The 22,176-nt window shown below is 40.2% G+C and overlaps 1 long non-coding RNA gene across 1 annotated transcript; it reads right to left on the bottom strand.

The window, feature by feature from the left end:
• Positions 1 to 16,573: 16,573 nt before the first annotated feature.
• Positions 16,574 to 21,162, bottom strand: LOC139185780 (uncharacterized). The gene is made up of 2 exons (XR_011569280.1): positions 20,949 to 21,162; positions 16,574 to 20,412 (listed from the first exon to the last, which is right to left on the bottom strand). It is a non-coding gene; the product is annotated as an uncharacterized lncRNA (long non-coding RNA).
• Positions 21,163 to 22,176: the final 1,014 nt, after the last annotated feature.

Here is a 22,176-nt window from a genome sequence, read left to right on the forward strand (position 1 = left end):
AAAAATAAAATTTAAAAAATGAGATATATATATAAAGTATATGAAATACAATTATATATATGTGTGTGTGTATATAATTTTGAGTCAAGTGCTATTATAAGTCCATGTGGTAGACAATTTTAAGTGGTCAGCCCAACATTTCCCTCCCCTATTCCTAACAACACTTTGGAAAATGGGGTTAATGAGAGAAGCTATCTCATAGGATACTGTAAGGTTGTGAGTCTTAGATGAGTGAACACATGACTACCACAAATAAAGCTGCTATACACATTAATGTACAGGTCTTTGCATGGATATATACTTTCTTTTGGCTTCCCTGGTAGCTCAGATGGTAAAGAATCCATCTACAATGCAGGAGACCTGGGTTCAATCCCTGGGTGGGGAAAATCCCCTGGAGGAGGGCATGGCAACCCACTCAAGTATCCTTGCCTGGAGAATCTCCACAGACAGAAGAACCTGGCCAGCTACAGTCCATGGGGTTGCAAAGAGTCAGGCACAACTGACTGACTAAACACACAGATACACTTTCTTTTCTCTTGGGAAAATAGCTAAGAGTGGAACTGCTGGTGGTAGGGTTGGTATATGTTTAACTTAAAAAAAAAAAAGCCAAAAGTATTTTCTGAAGTGGACATTCCATCTTATATTCTCATCAGCAATGTGTGAAGGTGCTGGCTCGCAATGTGTGCGTTTTTATAGGTTGTGATGTCACCTCCCTCTGTTTATGCTATTGTTGTTTTGTATTTATTTTACTTACAAATGTTATAAACTCCATAAAGATTTTTATTATTATTTCATCATCATTTTCAGTTTAAAAAGCAGTCATCTTTCAAAGAGATTTAGATAAGAAAAAGTCACATACTTATCACATAGTTACCATTTACAGTGCTCTTTATTTCTTTGTGTAGATCTGTATCTCCATCTGGTATCATTTTCCTTCTGCCCATAAGATTTTCTTTAACATTTTTCAAAATGAATTTTGGCTCATGATGAATTCTTTCGTCTCTTGTATGTCTAAAAAAAAAGTGTATGATTTTCTTTTTTTTAGTTTTTTTTAAAAATTGAGGTGTAATTTCAATACCATAAAATTCACTATTTAAAGTGTATAATTCAGTGGCTTTTAGTATATTCACAAAACTGTGCAACTGTTCCCATTATCTAACTCCAGAAAATTTCATCAACTCCCACAAGTCCATACCCATTTACTAATGTCACTCCTCATTCTCCCTCCTCCTCAGACCCTGACAGCCATTAACCTACTATCTGTCTCTATGTCCTTAATTTTTGAAATATATTTTTACTGAGTAAAAAATTCTAGGTTCAGTGGACCATTACTCATCCATGAAAAGGAATGCAATTGTGGCATTTGCAGAGATGTGGATGAACCTAGAGACTGTCATAAGATTTGAAGTAAATCAGAAAGAGAAAAACAAATATCGGGTAGTATTACTTATTTGTGGAATCTAGAAAAATGATATAAATGGGACGTTTTTGCAAAGCAGAAATAGAGACATGGACATAGAGAACAAACATATGGACTCCAACGGGGGAAAAGTGAGGTGGGATGAATTGGGAGATGGGGATGAACGTATATACACGACTATGTATAAAATAGATAACTAATGAGAACCCACTGTATAGCATACGGAACTCTCCTCAATGGTCTGTGGTGACCTAAATGTAAAGGAAATCCAAAAAAGAGTGCATATATGTATACGTATAGCTGATTCACTTTACTGTACAGCAGAAACTAACACAACATTATAAAGCAACTCTACACCAATAAAAATTAATTTAAAAAATTGTGGGCTGACAGAATTGTTGTTGTTTTTTACATTTCTTTAATGATATTTTTCCAGTCATCTCACATTATTTTCAACAAGACAATGAATGTTTTCCTTATATGTGCCCTTCTGTAAAGTAGCTTTATCCTCTGGCTGCTTCTAAGATTTTTCTCTTTATTATTGTCTTTGAACAATTTGATTATAATATGTTTTGATATAGTTTTATTCATAGCTTTTGTTTTGGAGGTTCGTTAAGGATCTTGGATCTGTGAGTTTATGGTTATAAAATTTGAAAAACTTTTGGCCATTATTTCTTGTAATATTTTTGAACTCCATTATTTAGTTTCTCTTCTACCTCATCTGGGGCCTCTAACTGCATGTGTATTAGGCTTGAAGTTGTCCCATAGGTTATTGGTGCACTTTCCTTTTGCTTTTTTAAATTCACTTTTTCCTGTGTATTTCATTGGATGGTTTCTAGCACTGGATTTTTCACTAATCCTTTTTAAAGTAATGTCTAATCTTCAATTAATCATATCCAGTGTGTTTTTTATCCTAGACATTGTAGCTTTCATCTCTATAAAGTCAATTTGGAAGATTTTCCATCTTCATGTCTCTACTTAACTTTTTGAACATATGGAATACAGTTAGAATAGCTGTTTTAATTTAGTTGACTGCTTTATTCTAACAGCTCTGTCAGTTCTGGTTCATTTTTGATTGATTGGATTTTTTCTCATCCTTATGGAATATGTTTTCCTGGTCCTTTGCATGTCTGGTAATCTTTGGTTGAGGGCCAAGCATTGTAAATTTCACCTTGTTGGGAGATGGTTTTATTTTAAAGACAATTTTTAAGGGAAGTTTTAGATTTACAACAAAACTGAGAGATACGGAGACTTTTCACATACTCCCCTGGCCCCATACATGCATAGCTTCTCCCATTTTCAACATCACTCACCAAAGTGGCAAATTTACCAAGAATGAACCTCCACTGATACATCATAGTAACCCAAAGTTCATAGTTGACCTTAGAGTTCACTCTTGACATTGTACATTCTATGGATTTGAACAAAAGTAAAATAGCAGTATATCAACCACTATAATATCATGCAGAGTATTTTCATTGTCCTGCAAATCCCCTGTGCTCTGCTTATTTAACTCTCCTCCCCAACCCCTTTCCCCAGATGGATATTTTTGATGCCAAAGAATTTTCTTTTTTAATTTTTATTTATTTTTGGCTGCATTTTGTTTCCGTGCATAGGCTTCTCATTGCAGTGGCTTCTCTTGTTGCAGAGCATAGGCTTTATGCTCAGTAGTTGTGGCCCATGGGTTAGTTGCTGTGTGATATATGGAATCTTCCTGGACCAGGGATCAAACCTGTGTCTCCTGCATTGACAGGTGGATTCTTAATCCCTAAACCACCAGGGGAAGTCCGCCTACAAATACTTCTGAGATTTGTTCTTGGATGCTATTAAGTTACATGGAAGCAATCTAATACCTTCGGGTCTTGCTTTCCTGATTTGTCAGATAAGACCATAGCAGCACTGTTTGGAGTTAGCTATTCCCCTTTGAGGCAACATGTTTCTTTGTACTCTGTCCACGGACCTGTATGTCATGAAACTTTTCAGTATGGTTGGTGGAAAAAGGCACTCTTCTTAACCTGTGTGAATGCCAGTCACTGTTACTGCTAATCTTTATGGGTTATTCTTTACCTGAATTTGCATACTTTCCTTGTATACATGTGCTGATCAATACTCAAAGGGCACACTCTAAAAATTTTCAGAGTAGTGTCTCTGTGAAGTTCTCTCCTCCCTGATATTCTGTCTTACAAATTTAAACTCTTTGGTCTTCAATGCTTTGAGCTCTATCTCCTCGATGCAAGGAGATCACTGGCTTCTGCCTGGGTTCCTCCTCCCCCCTCACAACTTTGAAGTTCTCTCTACCAAGCAAACTGAGACAAAGAATAATCCATATACATAAAAATGTATTACTAAATGTTTAGGCATGTATGAGTGGTCCAGAGGGATGGACTTAGCCTAGGGTGGGGGCTGAGAGCGACTTCACTTTCACTTTTCACTTTCATGCATTGGAGAAGGAAATGGCAACCCACTCCAGTGTTCTTGCCTGGAGAATCCCAGGGACGGGGGAGCCTGGTGGGCTGCCGACTGTGGGGTCGCACAGAGTCAGACACGACTGAAGTGACTTAGCAGCAGCAGCAGCAGGGGGCTGAGAGAAGGGGATTGTCAGCATGGATTGAGGCAGCTGCGTGTGGCTTAGTGGACGACACTGGACTTGAGCCAGCTTCAGGAGAGAAAAAATAGTGTATTTCAGGCCAGAGAGCAGCTTCCAAAGAGATTTTCTCCTAGTGACTGGTACCATTAGTCGACATGCCAGAGACAGGAGAAGTAGCAAGACAGGGATATAAGGTAGCTTCCTAGAGAGAGAAAAAGCCACAGATTTAAGAATGGTTCTGAACTAGATGGATAGAGAACAGAGGAAAGGTCTTCCAAGGAAACAGTTTGAAGAAATTCTGAAGTGTAAGGGGAAGTAAAGGCGAATAGAAAGAGGAGGTCAGCTCTGGAAGACATTCCAGGGAAGACAGTCTATGGAATATGGAGATTTCATCTGGTGTGGCCTAGGAAAGGGAGTGAAAAGTCAGTGCAGGTACTTCCCTAATGGTCCAGTGGTTAAGAATCCACCTTGCAATGCAGGGGACTTGGGTTCAATCCCTAGTTGGGGAACTAAGATCCCACATGCCGTTGAGCAACTAAGACTGTGAGCCGCAACTAGAGAGTCTGTCCGCCACAACCAAAGATCCCATGTGCTGCAGTAAGACCCCAAGAGTCAAATAAATAAATGACACAGTGGTCTTCAAATTAAAAAGAAGAAAAGCTAAGGCTGACTCTGATATTCAGAATTTTGTTCCCTCATGGGGAAGTCTTTGGGGACAGTTCTCCACGGTTCTATAGTTCAGAACACTGCTGACCACCTGTGGCAGCTGATCAAAGAGCAGGCATAGTAGGAAGTGGACACATCCATTCACACAGGGCTGACCTGCAAACCTATACCTTGAAACAGCTATAAATACTAGTGGCTCAAGTGGTAATGTACCCACCTACCAACGCAGGAGATGGAGGTTCAATCCCTGGGTCAGGAAGATCCCTTGGAGTAGGAAATGGCAAGCCACTTCAGTATTCTTGCCTAGGAAATGCTATGGACAGAGGAGCCTGGTGGGCTACAGTCCATGGGGTTGCAAGGAATCGGACACAGCTGAGCGATTAAGTGTGCACGGGCACGCACACACACACACACACACAAATACTAACCATATATCCCACTTGAGAATTTCCCTTCCAGAGAAGACATCTCAGAGTTACACACATATGTGACTTTAAATATATTCTGTTGGGTGTTCATAATCCTCAGGTTATTAACTTTTGAGGGAAAATTCCCCAACATTTTTGTCTTTGACTTCATCAGTGCCAGTTTTCTACACAGAGCACCTCTAGATCCTTCTCTCTTTTGTTTCCTTTTATTAGACTAAAATATAAGCATCTAGTTGAAAGTTTATGGAAGAAAGTAAAGATGAAATCAATTCTTCTCAGAGCTAGGGACAAGTTGGGTTCTCCTTATATACACAGACACTCCCTTTTATTCAACAACAGTGACAGCTGGAACTTACAGTACACTTGTGTAGAAAACAGTCCTTTACCTGCTTCTCATGGATTATTAACTTACATTTATACAAACCTTGTGAAATTGACACAAATATTCCCTATTTTCTGGGAAACATTGAAGGCAGGAGAAGGGGGCAACAGAGAATGAGATGGTTGGATGGCATCATCGACTCAATGGACATGAGTTAGAGTAAACTCCCAGAGACAGTGAAGGACAGGGAACCCTGGTGTCCATGGGGTTGCAAGACTGATAGAGTGAACAACAACAAAGTACCTGTTTTACAGATGATGACCTGAGGAACAGAGAGATTAAATAATCTATGTTTTCCCTAGAGCAAAGCCTAAAACAAAAGCTTTTGGATGAGTAGTTTAATTGAGAAAATGACCCCAGGGACAGGTGTGAGGGAGGAAGGGAGTGAAAAGGGAAGGAAATGAAACCAACACAAGAATGTGCATTATGGACGAGCATTATGAAAGACTGGTTGTTCGATCCCACGGGATTGTCTGAGAATTTTCCATCTGAGAAGACAGAAGGCAAATTTGTACATCAGCTACCTCCAACCCCCATTCCATTGGGGAGTGTTTGCCCCGTACCACATGAAGTTTTGTACTTCCAAGTATAAAAGCTGAGAGCTGAGATGAGTCCTGCAGCCATACTGCAAGGCATGTCAGAAAAACCTCAGGACAGAAATCAAGAGACATATGGCTTAGATGCTATCGGGCTACACTATATAGACTGGCATGCAACTGGTCATCTCATCAATGACCAAAATAAGAGGTGAGGTGGAGAGTTTTTGAAATGCACAAGGACTATTTTGCTCAAAGTCCCACCACTAGTGTTCGGTGGAACATGGCAGAGCTGCAATATGAATGCAAAGCCCTTCTGAGTGCTCTTGCCGGGAATATGGCATCCTTGATGTTTTTCACTCTTGCCATTGCTGGGGAGATTGAGGGCAGGAGCGGGAAGGAGAGGAGGGAGGCAGTGGTGTGGCTTTGAAGTAAAGTTAAGGGAAAGTTGCTCAGACATGTTTGACTCTTTGCAATCCCTTGGACTATACAGTCCATGGGATTCTCCAGGCCAGAATACTGGAGTAGGTAGCTGTTCCCTTCTCCAAGGGATCTTCCCAACCAAGGGATCAAACCCAGGTCTCACACATTGAAGGCAGATTTTTTACAAACTGAGCCACTAGGGAAGCCCAGTGTGGCTTTAATCATCTTATAATGTACTACAACTTTTCTCCAGGGGATCTTCCTGACCCAGGGATTGAACTCAGGCTCCTGCATTGCAGGAGGATTCTTTACCATCTGAGCCACCAGGGAGTCTTTACATGTTAGTCACATGTGTGTGTGCTAAGTCACTTCAGTCATGTTTGTCTCTCTGAGACCCCATGGACTGTAGCCCACCAGGCTCTTCTTCCATGGTATTCTCCAGGCAAGAATATTGGAGTGAGTTACCATGCCCACCTCCAGGGGATCTTCCTGACCCAGGGATCAAACCTAAGTCTCTTATGTCTCGTGCATTAGCAGGCAGTTTCTTAACCACTAGCACCACCTGGGAGGCGATAGATAGATAGATAGATAGATAGATAGTGTACTACAACTTCTAGTCCTGCAAGGCATCACACCTTGAGTTGTCAGAGCAGCAAAATTTTTCAGGCTCACACAAATCTCCTGCAGGACTCAAAGTCCCCTAGGAAAGGACCAGACACCCACCTGGGGTAGGAGAGTGGACAGCAAGCACGAGGTAATCATTTTACTGTGACAAATGACTTTTCCCCATACACCTTTCATGGTTCCACTGCTCCTCATTTTGTCCTTTTCATATTCAGCAGTTTTCTAAGTAAGCCCAGGGCCCCATGTTGTCTTTCACTTCAACTGTTCCTGAACTGTCACATGTTTTCCTGTAAAATATTCTACTTGCTTCCCCCTTGACTATTGTCTCTCGTCATCTATTTTGTTTTCAGCAACTATCAGTCAGTTCAGTCGCACAGTCATGTCCAACTCTTTGTGACCCCATGGACTGCAGCTCGGCAGGCCTCCCTGTATTACCAACTCAAACTCATGTCCACTGAGTCAGTGATGCCATTCCACCATGTCATCCTCTGTCATCCCCTTCTCCTGCCTTCAGGAGGAAGGCTGATGGAGCACCTAGCATCAGGGTCTTTTCCAATGAGTCAGTTCTTCAAATCAGGTGGCCAAAGTATTAGAGTTTCAGCTTCAGCATCAGTCCTTCCAATGAATATTCAGGACTGATTTCCTTTAGGATGGACTGGTTGGATCTCTTTGCAGTCCAAGGGAACAACAGAGTCCCTTGGACTCTCAAGAGTCTTCGAACACCACAGTTCGAAGGCATCAATTCTTCAGCACTCAGCTTTCTTTATACTCCAGCTTTCACATCCATACATGACCACTGGAAAAACCATAGCTTTGACTAGATGGACCTTTGTTGGCAAAGTAATGTCTCTGCTTTTTAATATACTGTCTAGGTTGGTCATAACTTTCCTTCCAAGGAGTAAGTGTCTTTTAATTTCATGGCTGCAGTCACCATCTGCAGTGATTTTGGAGCCCCTCCCCGCCCCCCAAAAAAAGTCTATCACTCTTCCCACTGTTTCCCCATCTATTTGCCATGAAGTGATGGGACCGGATGTCATGATCTTCGTTTTCTGAATGTTGAGGTTTAAGCCAATTTTTCACTCTCCTCTTTCACATTCATCAAGAGGTTCTTTAGTTCTTCTTCGCTTTCTGCCATAACGGTCATGTCATTTGCATATCTGAGGTTATTGATGTTTCTCCCAGCAATCTTGATTCCAGCTTGTGCTTCATCCAGCCCAGCATTTTGCATGATGTAATCTACATATAAGTTAAATAAGCAGGGTGAAAATATACAGCCTTGACATACTCCTTTCCCGATTTGGAATCTGTCTGTTGTTCCATGTTCAGTTCTAATTGTTGTTTCTTGACCTGCATACAGATTTCTCAGGAGGCAGGTCAGGTGGTCTGGTATTCCCATCTCTTTAAGAATTATCCACAGTTTGTTGTGATCCACACAGTTAAAGGCTTTGGTGTAGTCAATAAAGCAAAAGTAGCTGTTTTTCTGGAACTCTCTTGCTTTTTTGATGATCCAATGGATTTTGGCAATTTAATCTCTGGTTCCTCTGCCTTTTCTAAATCCAGCTTGAACATCTGGAAGTTCACGGTTCACATACTGTTGAAGCCTGGCTTGGAGAATTTTGAGCATTACTTTGCTAGTGTGTGAGATGAACATTCTTTGGCATTGCCTTTCTTTGGGATTGGAATGAAAACTGACCTTTTCCAGTCCTGTGGCCACTGCTGAGTTTTCCAGATTTGCTGACATATTGAGTGCAGCACTTTCACAGCATCATCTTTCAGGATTTGAAATAGCTCAACTGGAATTCCATCACCTCCACTAGTTTTGTTTGTAGTGATGTTTTCTAAGGCCCACTTGACTTCACATTCCAGGATGTCTGGCTCTAGGTCAGTGATCACACCATCGTGATTATCTGGGTCGTGAAGATCTTTTTTGTATAGTTCTTCTGTGTATTCTTGCCATCTCTTCTTAATATCTTCTGCTTCTGTTAGGTCCATGCCATTTCTGTCCTTTATTGAGCCCATCTTTGCATGAAATGTTCCCTTGGTCTCTCTAATTTTCTTGAAGAGATCTCTAGTCTTTCCTATTCTATTGTTTTCCTCTATTTCTTTGTGCTGATCACTGAGGAAGCCTTTCTTATCTCTCCTTGCTATTCTTTGGAACTCTGCATTCAAATGGGTATATCTTTCCTTTTCTCCTTTGCCTTTAGCTTCTCTTCTTTTCACAGCTATCTGTAAGGCCTCCTCAGACAATCATTTTGCCATTTTGCATTTCTTTTTCTTGAGGATGGTCTTGATCACTGCCTCCTATACAATGTCACAAACCTCTGTCCATAGTTCTTCAGGCACTCTGTCAGATTTAATGCTTTAAAACTATTTGTCACTTCCACTGTATAATCATAAGGGATTTTATTTAGGTCATATCTGAATGGAATAGTGGTTTTCCCTACTTTCTTCAATTTAAGTCTGAATTTGGCAATAAAGAATTCATGACCTGAGCCACAGTCAGCTCCCAGTCTTGTTTTTGCTGACTGTATAGAGCTTCTCCATCTTTGGCTGCAAAAAATATAATCAATCTGATTTCGATTGACCATCTCGTGATGTCCACGTGTAGAGCCTTCTCTTGTGTTGTTGGATGAAAGTGTTTGCTATGACCAGTGGGTTCTCTTGGCAAAACTCTGTTAGCCTTTGCCCTGCTTCATTTTGTACTCCAAGGCCAAATTTCCCTGTTATTCCAGGTATTTCTTGAATTTCTACTTTAGCATTCCAGTCCCTATAATGAAGAGGATATCTTTTTTGGGTGTTAGTTCTAGAAGGTTTTGTAGGTTTTCATAGAACCATTTGACTTCAGCTTCTTCAGCATTACTGGTCAGGTCATAGACTTGGATTACTGTGATTTTGAATGGTTTGCCTTGGAAACGAACAGAGATCATTCTGTCGTTTTTGAGATTGCATCTAAGTACTGAATTTCAGACTCTTTGGTTGACTATGATGGCTACTCCATTTCTTCTATGGGATTCTTGCCCACACCAGTAAATATAATGGTCACGTGAGTTAAATTCAGCCATTCCGGTCCATTTTAGTTCACTGATCCCTAAAATGTCAATATTGACTCTTGCCATCTCCTGTTTGACCACTTTCAATTTGCCTTGATTCATGGACCTAGTGTTCCAGGTTCCCATGCAATATTGCTCTTTATAGCATCGGACTTTACTTCTATCACCAGTCACATCCACATCTGGGCATTGTTTTTGCTTTGGCTCTGTCTCTTCATTCTTTCTAGAGTTATTTCTCCACTGATCTCCAGTAGCATATTGGACACCTACCAACCTGGGGCATTCATCTTTCAGTGTCCTATCTTTTTGCCTTTTTATACTGTTCATGGGATTCTAAAGGCAAGAATACTGAAGTGGTTTGCCATTCCCTTCTCCAGTGGACCATGTTTTGTCAGAACTCTCTGCCATGACCCATCGTCTTGGGTGGCCCTACACGGCATGGATCATAGTTTCATTGAGCTAGACAAGGCTGTGGTTTGTTTTAAATGGCTTTACTTTTTAAATAGTTTTAATTTTTGGCAAGAGAATTGGCTTTGAACTCGTCTAGATCTTGGTTTGAATCCCAGCTCCATGGCTTACTAGTTTTGTGGCTCTGGTAAGTTATTTTTCTGATCATAAAATAAAAGCAAATCTTGTTCTAAAAACTGAAAACATCCCTAGGCTTTGTTGGCTGTCAAAATTCTTACAAATGCACAGATTATGCTTGATTATGCTTGGTTCATAGGACTTGGCTCTGCTAAACACCAGGAAGTTTCTAGAACAAATAACACAGAATCTTTACTCTCTTACATTTGTTCAACAAGGGTCTGATCCAGGCATCATTCTGGGTGTTGGAGCAGTGAACAAGTTAGGCAGTAGTCCTGCCCTTAAGGGGTTTGCATTCTAGCTGTGAGATGTCAGAAAACACACAAGTAAATGAATTAATTAAAGATGATGACAAGCTCTATGACTAAGATCCCTCAAGCCATGCAACACAGCCAATAATAATAATAATAAGTAAAAATTATAAATAAACTCTATGGGAGAAAGAAAATAGGTCACTATATTAGAAATTGACTTTGGGAAGAGAAGAGTAGGAAGAAAGTTATTTTAGCCAGGCTAGTTATAAAAGGCTTCTCTGAGGAGGTGATACGTGAGCTAAGCTGTGATGAATGAGACTGAGCCAGCCATATGTATTAGTTACCTGTGGCTGCATAACAAATTACCTCAAAACTCAGCAACTTAAAATAATAAACATTTCTTACCTCATGGTTTTCTGTGGGTCAGTGATCCAGGCATGGCTTGGCTGGGTATCTGACTCAGGGTCTCACAAAGGCTAAAATCCAGGTGTTATCTGGGTCTGCAGTCAATTCAAGGTTTACTGGGGGAGGATCAGCTTACAATGTCACCCACATGGCTGTTGGAAGATCTCTTTGCTGCCTGTTGGTCTGAGACATCAGTTCCTCACCATGAGGGTTTTCCATGGGGTTTCCTAGGCAGTGCTCATGGTAAAGAACCCAACTGCTAATTCAGGAGACATAAAAGGTCCAGGTTCAATCCCTAGGTTGGGAAGATCCCCCGAAGGAGGGCATGGCAACCCACTCCAGTATTCTTACCCATGGAGAATCCCATGGATGCTGGAGCCTGGTGGGCTACAGTCTATGGGGTCACAAAGAGTCAGACACAACTGAAATGACTTGGCACTTACCACATAGTAGGCAGCTGACTTCCTCAGAATGAGCCAGAGAACCAGAGAGACTGTACCCCACATGAGAACGCCCTCCCTTTTGTAATCCATCACCTGTATTCCATTCTGCTTGCTAAAAGCAAGTCACTAAATCTGAACCATATTCTAGGGAAGGGGATAATACAAAGTTGTGAACACCAGGAGATAGGGACAATTGGGATACCTTAGAGGCTGCCTGCTATACCATGCAAAGAGCTGGGAAAGTGTTCAGGACAGAAGAAAGAAAATACAAAGGTCCTGAGTGGGAGAAACCCTAGTTATGTTTCAAGAAGTGAGAGGAAGCTGATGGAGGTAGAATGTACTGAATAAAGTTGAAAAACAATGGTAGGAGATGAGGGAGTCCGAAGGCAGACCCTGCAAGGTCTGAAAAACTTTTATTTTTTTAAAAATAATTTTCTTTCTTTCTTTATTTTTGGCTGCAGAGGCTTCTCTCTAGTTGCGGTGAGTGGGGGCTTCTCTTCATCACAGTGTGCGGGCTTCTCATTGCAGTGGCTTCTCTTCATCACAGTGTGCGGGCTTCTCATTGCAGTGGCTTCTCTTCATCACAGTGTGCGGGCTTCTCATTGCAGTGGCTTCTCTTCATCACAGTGTGCGGGCTTCTCATTGCAGTGGCTTCTCTTCATCACAGTGTGCGGGCTTCTCATTGCAGTGGCTTCTCCTGTTGCAGTGCGTGGGCCCTAGGGCACACTAGCTTCAGTAGCTGCGGCACACAGGCTCAGTTGTTGTGGGTCTTGGGCTCCAGAGCACAGGCTCAATGGTTTTGGCACACAGGCTTAGTTGCTCCACGTCATGTGGGATCTTTTCAGACCAGGGACCAAAACAGTGTCTCCTGCATTGGCAGGCAGATTCTTTACCACTGAGCCACCAGGAAAACCCAAGAAGTTTTTATTTTACTCTAAGTGCAACATGGATCCACTGAAGGGTCAGTGATGTAATCCAACCACTTGACATTTTCCAGACCTCTGTGGTGGATAGAGTCCCACTAAGACTTTACGGAGCAAATGTCGTGGGTGAATAAAGGTAACTTTGGGGCTCAAAAAATCTTGATGGCACCCAAATGCCTCTTCAATAAGTATAAAGACCTCAGAATGCTATAGAATATTCCCCTTATCTCCCACCACTCCCCTAAACTTCAGTCAAGGGAAAGTTTCCCAAGCATGTACTGTGTTTTCCTGTTGCTGAGCTTATCCTATTTATTCTACCTGAAGGACCGTCCCACCATCTCCACCTGTCAAACTTGAACACTTTTCCCAGTCTCTTCTTAAGTCCCACCTCTAATGTGAAGCCTTTCTCAAATCTTCCCTTCCTTGAACCCCTCTTGTTTCTTGTTTATCCACTTTTTAATTTTGCCATGTATTTCCTGGTATCAGTAATTCATATCTAGATTGCAAGTTCCTTGAGATTAGGGACTCCACTTTCCTTTGGACACTGGATGTGAAGTGCTGACCCACTGGAAAAGATCCTGATGCTGGGAAAGATTAAAGGCAGGAGGAGAAGGGGGCGAGAGGATGAGATGATTGGATGGCATCACTGACTCTATGGACATGAATTTGAGCAAACTCTGGGAGATAGTGAAGGACAGGGAAGCCTGGCATACTGCAGTCCATGGGGGTCACAGACTCAGACATTACTGAGTGACTGAACAACAATGTCAACAATTTTGTGGATTAAGCATATATAATCAGTATTCAACAAACATTTGTAAACTTGAAATAAACTGGGAACTAAATGATTACAGCACCTTTGGTTGACTCTGAGGGTTTCCTGAGAGATAATAATTTCCCTTTGGTTGATACTACGCTGTAATTGTCTTACCACAATTCACAAGCTATACTTAGTATGTTCTTTGACCATAATAGAATTAAATTAGATATTAATAACAGAATACTCTTTACAAAATTTCCAAATATTTGGAAACTAAAAAACACACTTCTAAAGAAGACATAAGTGAAAGTAGAAATTAAAAGGGTAGTTAAAAATTATTTTGAACTAATAAAAATAAAACAAATTAGAATTTGTAGGATACTCCAAAGGCAATTTTGAGGGGAAAATTTATAGACTCAGACACCTAGATTAGAATAAAAGAGAGACTTCAAATCAATAATCTTCAGTCACTAGAAAAATAAAACCAAATTAAGCCCAGAAGAAGCAGAAGAAAATAAATAAGATCAAAGTATAAATTGATATTGGAGAAGGAAATGGCAACCCACTCCAGTGTTCTTGCCTGGAGAATCCCAGAGACAGGGAAACCTGGTGGGCTGCCATCTATGGGGTCGCACAGAGTCGGACACTACTGAAGTGACTTAGCATTAGCATAAATCAATAAAATAGAAAACAGAAAAACAATAGAGAAATCAATAAAATCAAAAGCTTCCTCTTTGAGACAATTGATAAGTTGATAAAATTCTTACCAGACTTATTGGGAAAAATAGAATACATAAATGACAAATATTATGAATGAGAGAGGTGCTATCTCTTCAGATTCTACACATATTAAAGGGACAGTTAGGAATTATTAAGAACAAATTTATGCTAATAAATATGAAAAGTAGGTGAAATAGACAATTTCCTTTAAAAACAAAAATTGCCAAAGCTCACTCAAGAAGCAATAAATAATCTTAATAGCCCTATATCTATTTAGGAAAGCAGTATAATTAAAAACTTGCCTCCAAAGAAACTCTGGGCTGAGATGAATTCATGGGTGAATTCCAGCACACATATAAGAAGAAATATTACCAATTCTACACAAACTCTTCCAAAAATATCAAAGAAGAGAATAGCTCTCAGCTCATTCTAGGAAGCCAGGATTACTTTTTAAATGAAGCAAGACAAAAAGGCATTACAAGAAAAGAAGACTATAGAACAAAAACTCTATACAAAGTGTTAGCAAATTGAATTCAATAATATACTAAAAGTTTAAAATATCATATGATCAAATGAAGTTTATCTTGGAACCGTGACTTAGAAGCTCTGTTTGACATTTAAAAGTCAATCAATATACCTCAACATACAAATTAAAAATAAAAATCATATGCTTATGAAGACAAAACTCAGCATCCATTTCTTTTTTTAAACTATTTCTTATTTGTATTTATTTGGCTGATTCAGGTCTGAGTTGTGGCACGTGTGATCTTTCTTTGAGGTGCACGGACTCCTAGTCATGGCACGCAGGCTCAGTTGTTGCAGCTTGCTGGCTTATTTGCTCCACAGCAGGGGGGATCTCAGTTCCCTGATCAGGTATTGAACCCTCCTCACCAGAGATCAAATTGCCAACATCAGCTGGATCATCGAAAAAGCAAGAGAGTTCCAGAAAAACATCTATTTCTGCTTTATTGACTATGCCAAAGCCTTTGACTGTGTGGATCACAATAAACTGTGGGAAATTCTGAACGAGATGGGAATACCAGACCACCTGACCTGCCTCTTGAGAAATCTGTATGCAGGTCAGGAAGCAACTGACCTGCATCCAGTTAGAACTGGACATGGAACTACAGACTGGTTCCAAATAGGAAAAGGAGTACGTCAAGGCTGTATATTGTCACCCTGTTTGTTTAACTTCTATGCAGAGTACATCATGAAAAACGCTGGACTGGAAGAAACACAAACTGGAATCAAGATTGCCAGGAGAAATATCAATAACCTCAGATATGCAGATGACACCACCCTTATGGCAGAAAGTGAAAAGGAACTAAAAAGCCTCTTGATGAAAGTGAAAGTGGAGAGTGAAAAAGTTGGCTTAAAGCTCAACATTCAGAAAACAAGGATCATGGCATCCGGTCCCATCACTTCGTGGGAAATAGATGGGGATACAGTGGAAACAGTGTCAGACTTTATTTTTGGGGGGCTCCAGGATCACTGTAGATGGTGACTGAAGCCATGAAATTAGAAGACGCTTGCTCCTTGGAAGGAAAGTTATGTCCAACCTAGATAGCATACTCAAAAGCAGAGACATTACTTTGCCAACAAAGGTCTGTCTAGTCAAGGCTATGGTTTTTCCAGTGGTCGTGTATGGATGTGAGAGTTGGACTGCGAAGAAGGCTGAGTGCCGAAGAATTGATGCTTTTGAACTGTGGTGTTGGAGAAGACTCTTGAGAGTCCCTTGGACTGCAAGGAGATCCAACCAGTCCATTCTGAAGGAGATCAGCCCCGGGATTTCTTTGGAAGGAATGATGCTAAAGCTGAAACTCCAGTACTTTGGCCACCTCATGCGAAGAGTTGACTCATTGGAAAAGACTCTGATGCTGGGAGGGATTGGGGGGCAGGAGGAGAAGGGGACGACAGAGGATGAGATGGCTGGATGGCATCACTAACTCGATGGACGCGAGTCTGAGTGAACTCTGGGAGTTGGTGATGGACAGGGAGGTCTGGTGTGCTGCGATTCATGGGGTCGCAAAGAGTCGGACACGACTGAGCGACTGAACTGAACTGAACACCTGCATTGCAAAGTAGACTCTTAACTACTAGACTACCAGGAAAGTCCCTCAACATCTATTTCTAAGAAATACTCTTAGTAAGCTAAAATTAGAAAGGAGCTTCCTCAACCTCATAAAGGTCATCTAAAGAATACTACAGCTACCATTATACTTAATGGTGAAAACCTAAGTACTTTCCTCATAAAATCAGGAAACAGATAAGAATGTCTGCTCTTATCAGTTTAATTCAAAACTTGCAGTGGTTCTAGCCAGCGCATTCAGGCAAGGAAAAATAAATAAATAGATAAAGACATCCAGATTTAAAAGGAAAATTCAAACTGCTTTTATTTGCAGATGACATAATGATCTATGAAGAAAATATGATGGAGTCTTTTCTTAAAGCTATTAGAACTAATAATTGAGACCAGTAAGGTTATAGGCTACAAGATCAATGCACAAAAATCAATTATATTTTTCTGTAGTAGCAACAAATAATTAAAAATTTGAATATAAAAACATTACCATGAACAATAACAGAAAAAATAGTGATAAATTTAACAAAAGAAGTGAAAGACATGTACACTAAAACTACAAAGTACTGCTGAAAGAAATTAAAGGAGGCCTAAGTAAATGGAAAGACAAGATGTTCATGGACCTGAAGACTCAATGTCATAAAGATGTCCAAGCATCCTCAAATTAATCTATAGACTCAATGCAATTAAAATCAAACTCCCAACAGGATTTTTTGTAGAGATATACAAGCTGATTCTAATATTTTTAAGGAAATGCAAAGAATCTAGAATAGCCCAACCATTCTTAAAAAAAGCATAAAAATTTCAAGGTATCACACTGCCTGATTTTAAGGATTATCATAAAGCCACATTAATGAAGACAGTGTGGTATTAAGATAAAGATAGAAAAATAAATCAGTGGAATAAAATAGGAAGTTCAGAAATAAGCTCATACATATATCTGGACAACTGGTTTTTGACAAAGGCACAACATGGTGAAGAAAGAATAGTCTTTTCAATAAATTGTGCTGAAACAATCGTATATACATATAAAAAAAAAAGAACTTAGATTCATAACTCAGTTCCATTCAGTTCGTCACTCAGTCATGTCCAACTCTTTGCGACCCCATGAACCACAGTACGCCAGTCCTCCCTGCCCATCACCAACTCCCGGAGTCCACCCAAACCCATGTCCATTGAGTCGGTGATGCCATCCAGCCATCTCATCCTCTGTCATCCCCTTCTCCTGCCTTCAATCTTTCCCAGCATCAGGGTCTTTTCCAATGAGTCAGTTCTTCAAATCAGGTGGCCAAAGTATTGGAGTTTCAGCTTCAACATCAGTCCTTCCAATGAACACCCAGGATTGATCTCCTTTAGGATGGACTGGTTGGATCTCTTTGCAGTCCAAGGGACTCTCAAGGGTCTTCTCCAACACCACAGTTCAAAAGCATCAATTCTTCGGCAGTCAGCTTTCTTTATAGTCCAGCTCTCACATCCATACATGACTACTGGAAAAACCATAGCGTTGACTAGATGGACCTTTGTTGGCAAAGTAATGTCTCTGCTTTTGAATATGCTGTCTAGGTTGATCATAACTTTCCTTCCAAGGAATAAGCATCTTTTAATTTCATGGCTGCAGTCACCATCTGCAGTTATTTTGGAGCCCAAAAAAATAAAGTCAGCCACTGTTTCCACTGTTTAGCCATCTATTTGCCACGAAGTGATGGGACCAGATGCCATGATCTTCGTTTTCTGAATGTTGAGCTTTAAGCCAACTTTTTCACTCTCCTCTTTCACTTTCACCAAGAGGCTCTTTAGTTCTTCTTCACTTCGTGCCATAAGGGTGGTGTAATCTGCATATCTGTGGTTATTGATATTTCTCCCGGCAATCTTGATTCCAGCTTATGCTTCATCCAGCCCAGCATTTCTCATGATGTACTCTGCATATAAGTTAAATAAGCAGAGTGACAATATAAAGTCTTGACGTACTCCTTTTCCTATTTGGAAACAGTCTGTTGTTCCACGTGGAGAAGGAAATGGCAACCCACTCCAGTACGCTTGCCTAGAGAATTCTGTAGACAGAGGAGCCTGGAGGGCTGCTGTCCATGGGGTCGCACAGAGTCGGACATGACTGAAGCGACTTAGCATGCATGCATGCATGTTGTTCCATATCCAGTTCTAACTGTTGCTTCCTCACCTGCATACAGAGTTCTCAAGAGGCAGGTCAGGTGGTCTGGTATTCCCTTTTCTTTCACAATCACAGTTTATGGTGATCCACATAGTCAAAGGCTTTGGCATAGTCAATAAAACAGAAATAGATGTTTTTCTGGAACTCTCTTGCTTTTTTGATGATCCAGAGGATGTTGGCAATTTGATCTCTGATTCTTCTGCCTTTTCTAAAACTAGCTTGAACATCTGGAAGTTCATGGTTCACGTATTGTTGAAGCCTGGCTTGCAGAATTTTGAGCATTAGTTTACCAGCGTGTGAGACAGATAGAATGATGCTAAAGCTGAAACTCCAGTACTTTGGCCACCTCATGCAAAGAGTTGACTCACTGGAAAAGACTCTGATGCTGGGAGGGATTGGGGGCAGGAGGAGAAGGGGACGACAGAGGATGAGATGGCTGGATGGCATCGTTGACTCGATGGACGTGAGTCTGAGAGAACTTCGGGAGTTGGTGATGGACAGGGAGGCCTGGCGTGCTGTGATTCCTGGGGTCGCAAAGAGCTGGACACGACTGAGCAACTGAACTGAAATGAGTGCAATTGTGTGGTAGTTTGAGCATTCTTTTGGCATTGCCTTTCTTTGAGATTGGAATGAAAACTGACCTTTTCCACTCCGTGGCCACTGTTGAGTTTTCCAGATTTGCTGGCATATTGAGTGCAGCACTTTCACAGCATCATCTTTTAGGATTTGAAAGAGCTCAACTGGAATTCCATCACCTCCACTAGCTTTGTTCATACGATGCCTCCGAAGGCCCACTTGACTTCACATTCTAGGATGTCTGGCTCTAGGTGAGTGATCACACCATCATGATTATCTGGGTCATGAAGATCTTTTTTGTACAGTTCTTCTGTGTATTCTTGCCACCTCTTCTTAGTATCTTCTGCTTCTGTTAAGTCCATACCATTTCTGTCCTTTATTGAGCCCATCTTTGCATGAAATATTCCCTTGGTCTCTCTAATTTTCTTGAAGTGATCTCTAGTCTTTCCCATTCTATTGGTTTCCTCTATTTCTTTGCACTGATCATTGAGGAAGGCTTTCTTATCTCTCCTTGCTATTCTTTGGAACTCTGCATTCAAATGGGTATATCTTTCCTTTTCTCCTTTGCTTTTCGCTTCTCTTCTTTTCACAGCTATTTGTAAGGCTTCCTTGGACAGTTATTTTGCTTTTTTGCATTTCTTTTTCTTGGGGATAGTCTTGATCCCTATCTCCTGTACAATGTCACAAACCTCTGTCCATAGTTCATCAGGTACTCTGTCTATCAGATCTAGTCCCTTAAATCTATTTCTCACTTCCACTGTATAATCGTAAGGGATTTGATTTAGGTCATATCAGAATGGTCTTGTGGTTTTCCCTACTTTCTTCAATTTAAGTCTGAATTTGGCAACAAGGAGTTCATGGTCTAAGTCACAGTCAGCTCCCGATCTTGTTTTTGCTGACTGTATAGAGCTTCTCCATCTTTGGCTGCAAAGAATATAATCAATCTGATTTCGGTGTTGACCATCTGGTGATGTCCATGTATAGAGTCTTCTCTTTTGTTGTTGGAAGAGGGTGTTTGCTAATGACCAATGCGTTCTCTTGGCAAAATTCTATCAGCCCTCCTTCATTTTGTACTCCAAGGCCAATTTTGCCAGTTACTCCTGGTGTTTCTTGACTTCATACTTTTGCATTCCAGTCCTCTATAATAAAAAGGACGTCTTTTTTTTGGGGGTGTTAGTTCTAAAAGGTCTTATAGGTCTTCATAGAACCGTTTAACTTCAGCTTCTTCAGCATTACTGGTCGGGCACAGACTTGGATTACCATGATATTGAATGGTTTGCCTTGGAAACGAACAGAGATCATTCTGTCGTTTTTGAGATTGCATCCAAGTACTGAATTTCAGACTCAGGGATCAGTAGAGTTAGCAGCTCTTATTCAGAAATCCTGCAAAGATATAATTATTCTGCTTACAGTGGTGAAGAAAACACATATTAAGTTAAATTAGCCATGTGACCCAGAACTTTTCCTACTAATTTTTAAATTAGTTCTTCCTAGAATCTAGGAAAATATGAACAACCATTTGGTCTAGCTTCTGTTTCCTAGCCAGGTAAATTTAATGTAAATCATAGAAGAGAGATGGAGGGTCAAAGATTCCATAATGATAATTTCCTTCTCCTGCATTTATTTTCTTTATCCTCAAGAAACTGTTTCTTATATCCAACTAAAAATTTTGTTTAATTTAATTTCCTTTTGTCCTGTTCTTTTCAGTTACTTTGATGAATTAGTCAAAAGAATTGGTCAAATATTAAAGCAAAAACTCTGTCTCATAGGAAAAGGTTAGCACCTTAATGTTACAAAAAACATTTTCGAGACTTCCTGGTGGTCCAGTGATTAACCTGGTTGAGGGTTTCCCAGATGATGCTAGTGATAAAAAAATCTTCCTGCCAAAGCAGGAGACATAAGAGACACCAGTTCGATACCTGAGTTGGAAAGATCCCCTGGAGTGGGGCATGGCAAACCACTCCAGCATTCTTGCCTGGAGAATCCCAAGGATGGAGGAGCCTGGTGGGCTATAGTCTATGGGGTCACAGAGTGGACACAACTGAAGCAACTTAGCACACAGGCACCAGTGGTTGAGACTCTGAATTTCCAGTGCAGGGGGCACAAGTTCCATCCCTGGTTGGGGAACTAAGATCCCACATGTCCTACAACAAAGCAAAAAACATTTGCATATCAGTACGTAGAAAAGGTAAACATTTTACCTTTTTTTCTTTTTTAAGCAACATGGGAGATTGTATTAACACAGCCCTGACCTCAAGCCCAGCAGGATGTCTTTCTGAAAAACACAGAGACATGCTGTGTCTGCTATAAGATTTTCTGTATTTTTAAAATGCATTTTAAAATATTTCTTATTGTTTAAAACAAAAACATCTTAATTAAAAATGGTCTAAGGACACAGGCCTGAACGATAAACTTACAAGGTGAGGAAAGAAGTAGTTTATTATTCAAATACACAATTTAAACCAAATCAGCAATGAGATGTCATTTCAGATGTAAAATTGTCAAATACTTTTAAAAATGAAAATGCTAGTCAAGGAAATCAAACATGTGCTTACAGTAGGATTATCAGTTGATACAAATTTGTTCATTGTGTGAGAATAATGGGATTGTGCATATTTCAGATTTTCTTTTTGATAATACTTATTTCCTATATTTTCTGTAATAAAAATGCATACTTTTATAACAAAAAACTCACTTTAAACTGAAAACAATACTGCTATTCTAAGGTTCTCTCTTATCTTTCTCTTTATGCTCACCAGCACCAACTTTTTAAATTTTTCCTATTTTCATTCTAAAATCAAATTTATCAAGGTTTTCAGGACTTCATTCATTTTCTTTATGTCCTTAATTCAGCTATGATTAGTTTTTAAATTATCCTATCAAAGCAGGTTTGAATTTTTAAAAAACACTTTTATACTTTCTTCTTTAAATAATCAAGTCATATTTGCCTTACACTGCAACTAAAGCATTCATTCACCACACTGACATTTTAAAAATTTCCTAGTATCTATGTTCTTTGTCCAAAAAAACCAGATTTATTAAGTACCTTCTGTGTATCCCTGGAGGCTCAGATGGTCAAGAATCTGTTTGCTATGCAGGAGACTAGGTTCAATCCTTGGATCAGGAAGATCCCCTGGAGAAGGGAAT

The sequence above is a fragment of the Bos indicus genome, chromosome 11 (genome assembly GCF_029378745.1).
Source record: "Bos indicus isolate NIAB-ARS_2022 breed Sahiwal x Tharparkar chromosome 11, NIAB-ARS_B.indTharparkar_mat_pri_1.0, whole genome shotgun sequence".
Classification (NCBI taxonomy): Eukaryota; Metazoa; Chordata; class Mammalia; order Artiodactyla; family Bovidae; genus Bos; species Bos indicus.